An 11,133-nucleotide genomic window follows, 5' to 3' on the forward strand; every position below is an offset into this window, starting at 1 on the left:
GTAATCTTTACAACTACCTTTCCTGTAATCAGCCCTTTTTGGGTATGACCCTTTGTGCCTTTATCCCACATCTTGCAATCTGGATCTTTGCACTTTTCTTTTCGCTGTAGGCAATAGTTTTAAGATTCATAAGAAAGACAGAAAGAAAGAAAATACATAAAATACCACCCAGTGCAGTGGAAAATTAAACCCAGTGTAAAGTGAAGAGTAAAAGTAAGCACAAGGGCAATTTCTCAGTATTCATTCTCTGCAAAAATCTTAAAATCAAAATCAGTCTTAAAACGTGAATATAAAAGCGCCGTTCTGTTAGTAAATTATTAGCTAATCCTAATGCAGAAAAAAAGGAGAGATTTCTGCCGAGGCATGAGAAGGGACTCATGTATGTACACTTACTACTAGATATGGAATTACTTAAAAGTCTTGTAATGTCTTGACTTAGAAAACTCTGCTCTGGAAAACAGACGACGAGTAGAGCAGGAACTCAAATTAATCAGGTAGAGAAGGGAACATGGTATAGGAGAAAACTTGCAAACCACACCAGTAAGGACTGAAGGTGTCCGATCGCTTCGGAGGGCGGAACACATTTCGGAAACTTAAAAAGTGAAACAAATGAACTGTATGAAGAAGATGGGACAAAAGTCCCAAACTTCGGTTAGCTTAGCTGCCTGGAAAAATATTGAGACAACAGAAATAGCTGACACAAAAGTGATTACAGATCTCGAAGAAAAGTAGGGAATGTATGGGGAAAGTTAGAGAAACGAAAGCATTTATTCAATTTCAGCATTAAAAAAAAATCACAAAGAGGTCTTACTGCAATTAACCAAGTAAAACTGTTGAGATAATGGCATGAGTTCATAAAGAAAAGGATGAATAGAGAATGCGGGGAGGGAAGGGGAAGCCATCACTAGAAACCTTAAAATCTCTCAGCTAGGAGAAAAGAAGAGCTTCCCCATATTGTATTGATTTTTATTTTCTGTTTAACCCAGCAAGGGTTTATACGAGTCGTGGCAGAAAATTGCCCTCCAGGTTCAATAATTAAACAGAGGCAGGGTCGTTTTGGTCCAGGTTAGAGATTAGGGACTATTATTAATATACAGTGTAATGAAAAGACTGATCGAAATACCCAAGCAGTTAGTGTGTGATCCAAAATACACCTTTTGAAAAAGTAAGTATAGTAGCTACACAGGTTTCATAGATTTTCTATACTGTGACAGACAAGAACTGGTTTTTGCTCTTAAATAAAGGAACCAATATCTGACAAACAAAAAGAAAGAAAGAAAAACACCCTCTGTAAACAAGGAGACAAAATATACTAACTCCGCCCATACTCTGGATGTTCACCACCAAAGTGGGGAAAGATCCATATAGTTAGGTATCTTTCCCACATTAGTGAAGTCTGGAACTACCACAAGGAAAGAGAACTGGTTTTGCCCCACAGATGTAACAATTCTAGACTTTTTGGGACGTGCACAGTGAACAGTGTGGGTTCAGAACTGTTCAGCAGTGAACAGTGTGGGTTTTGAATCCTTATTTTTCTGACTCTGTAGAGAATTTTCTGAACAGCATTTTCTTTCCCATTTAAAGGCAAATGGCGTTAGGATTGATAAGAACCGCTGACACATGAATCTTTTACCTGCACTAAATGAGAGCAGGCGGATAGATCAGAGATTCTTTAAAACATGCAAATAGTGGGAGGTTAAAGCCTAATCATAATCTGTGATCTAGAATTAAAGATCTTACTAGTCATCACCCTCTAAATCAATCTACCGACAGTCCATCATCCATGTTTTATTTACCAGAGAAACACCTGTCAGGTTATCACGGGGAAATCCACATGTTTTAACCAACAGCTTCAGTACAATGAATTTCGGACTGAATTATTTGCAATTTTCTTCCTTTCCAAAATTACTTGCACTCTGTGCAGAGATTGCAGGAGAGCCAGTCAGCTGAAGGGTTTTCAGAATATATATCCCCTGACATAAGCATCCACTTCTCTAGAACTTCATGCTATGTCTCTGGTTACTTTCCTACCAGAGGACAATATTATGACACACACATCAAGTGTCTGAAGCCGATTTCTGAGCATTAAGATCTCCTCTCGCTTTTCCCTTCCATAAAAGATCTCGCTATTATGGTGCCAGTACGTGAGATGAAGGAAAGGGGACATTCCGCATGAAAGAGTGAAATGCATTTGAAGAGTTCATGGGCTAACATTGAAGGAATTGCTAAAGCACCACCCTCACCATCATCATTATCCCTGCCTTGATATTCATTCTCTGGAGAAAGTTCAAAGGCAAAAAGCAAATTTCTAACCCACTTTAAAGTCACAGGTTTCCATGCGCTTGCAGGATAGTTTAGATCTATGGAGTTGTATTTAGCAAGGTTCTTTCTAGTCTTCTTCAACAGTGGATCAAAGGGAATGATAGGACTGAACTGATCCTAAACTGGTTGCTCAGTTGTGATATGTCCCAGTGGAAAAAGTTTAATTTCAGAGAGAAATAGGTGTCCCATGCCATGAAATACTACAATATCTCTTCACTTACAAGAGATTTCCATTCATTTGTATTTTCTCATACATTCTCATGCAGTCTGGAACAGTTACATACAGTGATGGCTATTTCTCATGTCCTAATAGCTTGTATTGAGTTTTTTCTTATCATTTCTTTTAGGAAACTACGTCTGAGTCCAATGGATCGTTTGGTTTGTGGAATCAAAGTCCACCTAAGAGTGGCACAAGCCACTGGATATCCCTGAATGCTGGATTTTGTACCTGGATCACTGATTTAGCCCAAAACCGTGTAAAAACTCACTATTGTGCACTATTGTGTAATCTATACAGCTGAGCAGACTCATGTATCTTGTTTATTTAAGCAGGGGAATGATTAAATTTGCTCTAGATGCACTAATTTCAGACAAAAGCATATACCAGTGTATAAGACTAAAAGTTCCCAAATTTAATTAAATCACAACCCCTCTTCAGAATCTTCCATTACAAATGTATTAGCCTTTTAGCAGACAGACGTTTCCTGGCACAGCTATGGTTCTGAGCGGATGCTGCTGCTAAAACATTGCTAAAATAACCCCAAACCAGTGGTGCTCCCGCTTGTGTGCTATGCACCAGAGATCAGAATTGAGTCCTCAGTGTTGCGACATAATTGAAAAACTCAAACAAAGGGGAGATCTTAAAGGAGGAGGCTATTCTCTGTGCACAGATATTTTGGTAACTAGTAATAATCAGTAAATAATAATAAAATCTATGAAATAGCTTAACGCAACATACTTAGGCTTAATTAAATAACCCGTCTGTCTGTTTAACCCAGGATTTTCCGATTTTTTTCCCTTATGGACCTCATTTTATAAGAGACATTGTCTTGTGGATCAACTCCTTTCCTAATTTCAATTGTTCAGATCACCTCCCCTCCCATTCATGACTGGGGCAACTATAATTTCTTAAAGGGGGAAGTCATATTAGGAAAGTATCGAAGGTCGTTTTCACCATCTTTTCATGCCATTTGGCAGATGGAAAGGAGAAGGAGAGTTCCATCTCATTACCAGCCAGCTCTCTGCAGAACACCGGTAAATTGTTCTGTGGATCAGGATAAGAGTTGCTGGTCTAATTTCCAAATATAGGGTTTCTATAGCACACGTAGTATCTTAGAACTTTCTTGTGCCCCCAGTTTCTAAACAGGACTCCCCATCACAGACAATGGGGAGTTGTGATTAAAATTCGATGGCAGGTTATAGCCTATACTGTTTACAAATTGCTTCTCTGGAATGGGGTTCTTTAACCACAACAAGTTCAGAGGTGAATTGATTGACACGCACACAAGCAGGTGCCCTCTATTTCTGCTTCCTATTATCCTGCACAGTTATGGGAGATCTTCCCCCACATCTCTGCCCTGCCCTCTATTTTTATCAAAAAAGAAAAACTAATTCCATCCGAGACGGGAACTCAGAATATATTAATGAATGGAGATTATCTATACAACAGGGAACAGACGTCTGTCAATTATAGGGCTCTCCTCTGGTTTCTCCCCAGATTGTACCAATCTTTTCCCTTTTACAAGACTACATTGCCACTGAGAGTAAACTTCGAGTTTGTGGCATTAGCAGAAAACTGCAAAGCCCTCTTTAGCCCTAGCCTGATTATAAACTGCCCCTAATTCAAAGTCAGCTTGTCTTAATTTTACACTGGTAAAATACACAAATCCTCAATCTGAATCCACCGTTGTTTCTTGCTGTCATTGTTTGCCCTGTTGGAGGAGTTGGTCCCAGGGTAATAGAGAGACAAGGTGCGGGATGTGGTATCTTTTATTGGCCCAGCTTGTGTTGACTAGAGAGACAAGCTTTCCAGCTATATAGAGCTCTTCTTCAGGTCTGGGAAAGGTACTCATCCCTCCTGCATTTCTCCTTTTCCCTCCTCCTGGCACTGTTGGGTCTGGAGCTGGATGGAGGGTTTTAGTTTGTTCATTTGTTTGTTTTCCAGAAAAATTTAACAAACATGATTTTGTTTGTTCATTGTCATCGTTTTCAGCAGGAAAAGTTGCCTTTTAATTGAAAATCTGAAAACCAATTTTTTCTGGCTTTCAGCAACTGAAAACCATTTTTTGTCAGACATCCCTCCAACCTTCCTCCCCAAATCCAGCCCGAGATGATGGGCGGTTTCATCTGAACATTTTGGGGTTTTGTTTCTCTCTCTCTCTGGGAAAGCAGACACTTTCCATAAACACCTTTGTTTAGTTAAAAACCCATTTAAAAAAATTTTTGAAGGAGAATTTTTGACTGGCCTTATTTGCCTCTCCATCCACTCAACTTGGAGTGGGCTTTTCTCATTCTCCCCCTTCTCCTCTTTAAGATCCCTTTTCTGCAGAATCTAAGCTTTCGTTTTTTTTAAAGTATGTTTCTAGCCCTCCTGTTGGCGAAGTTAATATTCCAAATGCCAAAGGGAGATACTGATGCAGTGTTGTCTTCCAGAATCTGCAGTCAGCCTCACAAAGTGACTGAGCAGTGTGAACTCCCCTCTTCCATTCATCTCTGTTTTTACTTGTCAGCACTCATTATTTCATTGCCGATCATTTTATCAGCTGGAATAGGAGAAAGGAACGAAGCACACAGAGTGAACTGGGACTTGGGGCAGGGAAAGAAACAGAGTGGAAAGAAAAGAGGAGAGACACAGAGATGGGGAATGTGAAGAGAAAGAAGGGCCACAATAATGGTGGTTCTAAAGATGAAAATATTTCCCACTGAACTAGTGCAATAGGATCATCTGCCTCCAGATTACCCTCTTGTGACCAAGGGTGCCTCCGCCATGCCATGCCTCTGTTTTGCCCTTCTTCAGGGCTTCTTAAACAAACTCTAGTCTTTCTTATCCACTCACAGCCCTTCTTGGGGTCTGGTTTTATTAACACAAAGTTCCAAACACAAACACATTTCTACCTCGTCTCAAGCTGACACAGCCCCTCCTCACTGAACTACTGTGCACTCCTGCTCTCTAAGCAGCTACAGAAGATGCAAGGGCTGGCCTATCTTTTCCCAAAGGAAAAACAAACCTTTGAGCTGGGTCTTCTTACCCATCCGCAGCTCCCTTCCTCAGGGACCACTGCCGAAGACCCTCTGTCCCTGCAGCTTCACTCTGTACTTCCCTTTCTAGCTCTGTCTCACCGAGCCACCCTCTCATCCTTCATAGCCCAGGAACAGCTCCATACATGCCCCCCCTCCCCTTAATTGGCTCATCTGAGAGCACCTGCTCTGGCACAGCAGCTCTTTAACATGGGCTGCGTACAGGCTGGTACCAGCTTCTTACTGGTATGCCGTACCGGCCCGTACCGCCCCACTTTCACCCCTGATTGTAACTCCTATGCTGGACAATGACTGGTGATGTCTGTTCAGCACCCACCTGGGTGTTGGTTACCACTTCCCTTGTCATAGTCTCTGAAGAGCTAGTATCTAGGCGCTTCCCAAACCCACAACATATTTTAGTGAAAACCATACACCACAATTCTTATAATTTTATATGCATTAATTACACACATATTTACATGGAATGATGGGTTTCAGCAGATCGTAACCTTTCCCCGATACCTCACATGGCATGCTTTATATCCAATATCACATTTATATGTAAATGAGGAATATGGGGCTTACAGGGTGCTCCACTAAGGTACAATGTCAGAAACTCCCCTACTACTGTGTATCAGTGCAATACTGTAATTGTCATGTGCATAATTATATCAACATCGTAACAGCTTCACATTCTGACCTGGAGCTGATGTAGTAGGGTCAATGCCCCTTCTGAGTGCTGTGTGACCTACTGGTTTATGGCTTGATCCTATCTCATTAAGGTCAATGACAAGACTTCCATTGATTTCACTAGGAGCAGGACTGGGCCTTTAGCTCTTCCTGCAAACCCCTTATAGATAGAAAATATAGAATAGGTCATCATGATTTTGAAGGAGTTGTTACACAAACATTATAAACATTTACTACATTTTAAAATTATTTAGACATACATATAGAAATCGATGTGATTTCCTTATTTTACAAAGTAGGGAGTTTGAAATGATAGCAGGATTTACTCTTCAAGAGCAATATCCAATATGGGAGTGGAACTCTTCCTATGGGCTGATTGGCAACAAGTATTAAAAGTATTCCAAATATTAAAAAATATTAATTGATTTTTTTCTGCTGGCATTTATTGCAGTGGAACACATCGGTGTTGGTAATAAAGGTGTGACACAGAGGAGTGCTGGTAAGAAACTGAATTCTATTTCCTGGTTGCTGGCACCTGACATGGATCAGGGCTACAAACATTTATTACCACTGCTGTGTGACAGGAATTAGTATACAGTGACTTCAGTGGTTGCTGATACTGTTACATTGGGCAGGACAAAGATTTTGTGGTCAAGGTGATCTGGCTATGAAGACGGTTTCAGTAGAGTGGAGCAGGGCAGATGTAAACTTAATTAGTGGAGTCCAGATGGGAGCGGGGTGAGAGGAAGATGAGACAACAGCAGTAGATGGCACACTCAAGAAGCAGGATATTTAATACAAGAGAATAAAGGTACAGTGAAGGGTGCAAGTGTTCAGCTGTTTATTAGGAGAACAAAGTCTGCATCACCTCTGACTTCGAGACAAGCTGTGAGCAACTGGCAGAGAAAGCTGTTACAGAATGCCAAATATAATGTGCTATGATAACCTTACAGTGACAGGAGCAAACGTGAGAATCAATGTTTGGACAATTTATGGGTTTTTTCAAAACTGGATACAATATGGTGGAAAGCGGTAAAAAGCTGCCTTTACCACAAATACAATATGATGATAGAAAGAATATTTTATATGTGGATGTCAGCAGTCTTAATCTGAGAGCCCAACCATCAAGTACCATCTGAGAAATACAGAAATGCCCGAAAGTATACCAAAAGGGGATGGGAGCCAATCAACAAGACTTCCATCTTTTGGCAGTTTTATCAAATAAATGTACAAACAAATCAAGATATAATATGAGAGCTGTAGAAATGATTGTGCAAAATGGTCAGTAATTCTTACAGTCCAGGAAAAATGTATGTCACACCCATCTCAGAATGATCATTTCATTTTTGCTGCTGAACAGTTCAAGCCCTACACCGAGATCAGTACCTCTCCATCATAGTTGGTACTAATTGACAGGGCTGGTTTCAGTTGCAGCAAATGACAAGGTCAGTCATGAACACAGATTCCAGCCCACTCCATCCTTAGAGACAATCCCTCCAGCTCAGGGTTGTATTCCACCTGTGGTGGGGAAAGCTTGCAGTCCCACTGCCAATGCTATACTTGTTCGGTAGATAAATTAAGAACTTTTGTTCGCCAAGGCTGCCTAACTAATACTTTTCATTAACACTAAATTCACTTTTCAAAATGTAGGGCAATCTACAGGGACAATGTATTTGGAAGAAAAGAAAATGTTTGAATATAGGGACTGGTGTCTGTCTAAACAAGTACTTCTTTGTTTAAAACAAATAAATAGCAAAACCACCCTATATAACTGCTTCAGTTTTGTCTGTCTAACTTAGGGTGCTGTACTGCCGTCCATTACTGTAGTATGTGAGCATCTTCCATGTAAAACCAAAAGTAATAGTGAAATCCCTCGTGGAGTCTCTGGTATTCTGGTATTCTCCCCTTTTGGTGGTAAAAAATCTGCATGAAGTCAGTTTTGTTTTGTTTTGTGTGTTGTTGATTTTTTTAAGACTTATTTGTTTCAAATCTTTTCTGATTGGTTTTTGGGTTGATTGGGGTCTTTAGATTGAAGGGGTGTCATCTTATGGTGCAAAGGCCTTTTTGAAGAGAGAGGTTTTGCAGCATTTTTTAAAGACAGTCAGATTCTGGATTCACCTAATCTCCTCTGAAAGTTTATTCTGTAGCAGGGGTCGGCAACCTTTTAGAAGTGGTGTGCCGAGTCTTCATTTATTCCTTCTAATTTAAGGTTTCGCGTGCCAATACTACATTTTAACATTTTTTAGAAGGTCTCTCTCTATAAGTCTATATATTACGTAACTAAACTATTGTCGTATGTAAACAAGATTTTCAAAATGTTTAAGAAGCTTCATTTAAAATTAAATTAAAATGCTGATCTTACACCACCGGCCCTCTCAGCCTGCTGCCAGCCTGGGGTTCCGTTCACCTAGGCCGGCAGCGGGCTGAGCAGGGCCTGTGGCCAGGACCCCGGCTGACAAGGGGTCAGCAGCCAGAACCCCAGACTGGCAGCGGGCTGAGCGGGGCCGGCGGCCGGGACTCCAGACCAGCAGTGGGCTGAGTGGCTCAGCCCGCTGCCGCTTAGCCCACTGCGGGTCTGGGGGTCCGTCTGCCGGCTCCTGCCAGCCAGGGTCCTGGCTGCCAGCACCGCTCAGCCCGCTGCCGGTCTGGGGTCCCGACCCTGTCCACATAGTGTAGGTACCTACTTTCTCCCTGGTTCTGGCCCATTCTCTTCCTCTCTCTGCACTGAGATGAGGGTGGGAGTGCGCTGAGAATAGGGCTGGGGGTGAAGGAGGAGGCTGGGGGTTGGGGTGCAGGGTCTGGCCAGAAGCTAGAATGAGGGAGGGGGCTCAGGGTTGGGGCAGGAGGTTTGGGTGTGGAGCGCTTACCTGGGCAGCTCCCATTTGGTGCGAGGGGTGCAGGTGGGAATGTAGGTATGTGTACAGGAGCTCCCGTTTGGTGCTCAGGGTGGGGGTGGGTATGTGGATGTGGGGGGTGCAAGAGTCAGGGCATGGAGTGTGGGGGGCTGGGTATGTGTGGGGGGTATAGGAGTCAGGGCAGGGGGCTGGGTATGTGTAGGGGGTGCCGGAGTCAGGGCTGGGGTTGTGGGAGGGGGTGCAGTGGTCAGGGCAGAGGGCTGGAGGGTGTGGGGGGTTCAGGGTCAAGGCAGAGGGCTGGGAGTGTGTGAGGGGGTGCAGAGGTCAGGGCAGAGGACTGGGGGTGTAGGCTGGGGTCGTGGGGGTACTCCCAGCCCCCTGCCCTGAGCGGCTCACGGCAGGGGGCTGGAGGGGATATGCCGATTCCACCCCCTTCCCCAACATCCCCGGAGCAGAGAGCGCACTGCGGCTCTGCTTTTCCCTCTCCCCCTCCATAGCAAGGGCTGTCAGCTGATCAGCCGCAGGGAGGGAGAGAAGGAGGGGCATGAACCCTGCACGTCGGGGGAAGAGGCGGGGGGAGGGGGAAGCTTGCCTGCCCTGCAAGGAGAGAGCGGTGGGCGGAGAAGAGTGGGCAAGGAGAGAGCGGTGGGCGGAGAAGAGTGGGCAGGGCCAGGCAGGATTTTTAATTGCTCACTGCTGTTCCCGGCAGACAGCAGCGTGCCATTAAAAATTGGCTCGCGTGCTGTCTTTGGTACGCGTGCCATAGGTTGCTGACCCCTGGTCTTCACCAGAGTAACTCAGCTTTCTCCTCACCAAGTTTATGACCTCTACTCTTGGCTCCTTGTTGTGTTGCTGATACTACGGATGGTCTTCTTCTCATAGGCATAGTTTGACTTCTATATTTGGGGAGAAAGAAAAGGAGTACTTGTGGCACCTTAGAGACTAACCAATTTATTTGAGCATGAGCTTTCGTGAGCTACAGCTCACTTCATCGGATGCATCCGATGAAGTGAGCTGTAGCTCACGAAAGCTCATGCTCAAATAAATTGGTTAGTCTCTAAGGTGCCACAAGTACTCCTTTTCTTTTTGCGAATACAGACTAACATGGCTGTTACTCTGAAACCTATATTTGGGGAGGAAGCCCCAGTCAGCCAACAGGGCTGCACATGGTGGGGCAAATTCCACACCTGCCCAGGGCTTGCAGGTTGCAGCGGGGAACACCCCCTGTTCCCTCAAACTACACCTGTGCTCCTTCTCCCCAAGATCCCCTTCTGCTTGTGCTTCAGGGACTCTGCCTTCTCCTGATTATTCTAGCTCAATGATCATTCCTTCAATATTGCGTTCAGTGGATTCTTGTTTTCCCTCTCCTTTTCTGTAGGTGTTCTCTAAGTGTGTGGCCACGGTCCTTTCTCCCCCATCCACTCTAAATTTACCCCTTAGGTGAGTTAATTCGCTCCCACCCTTTCAGTTACCAATTACCACTTTTGCTGAGGTGAGCTTTTCTCATGTCCATCTCTGTTCTTTCCTCCACTTTCCAGAGCCCTCTTCAAAGTAGCAGATAATCTCGGAAGCTGCAGTGGATGTGGGGGAGTAGTAGTGATGGAAACAGTAACCAACTAAGTAACATTATGCAAATTAGCACTAAGACATTGTCAGCATCTTTATGAAAGACCATGAACTGCATGATGTCTAATGATTTACACAAGCAACCATCGTTGAAAGCCTAGCTGTCTTCCAAAGTGATCTATTCTATTTTAAATCCATTTTTAGTGTCTTGAGTCAGTTATTCAGGTAAGCATGAGTGGAAAAACGACGTTCCTCATTAGCTGTAGATCCGGAAAAAGCATCGCATTTTCTTAGCAATGTGTGGATACTGTGAAAAAACTTTCGGCCACATGGAGTCAGAGTTGTAGCAATAGCACTAGATATGGTATCCTTTCCTTGCCAGTGTCACTTCCTGGTGGTATCGAGTAAAGATGATCAAATCTTTGCTTCCAATCCGGAGTCCAGAGTCATATGGAGTAGTTTT

This window comes from Natator depressus, chromosome 5 (assembly GCF_965152275.1).
Source record: "Natator depressus isolate rNatDep1 chromosome 5, rNatDep2.hap1, whole genome shotgun sequence".
Lineage (NCBI taxonomy): Eukaryota > Metazoa > Chordata > Testudines > Cheloniidae > Natator > Natator depressus.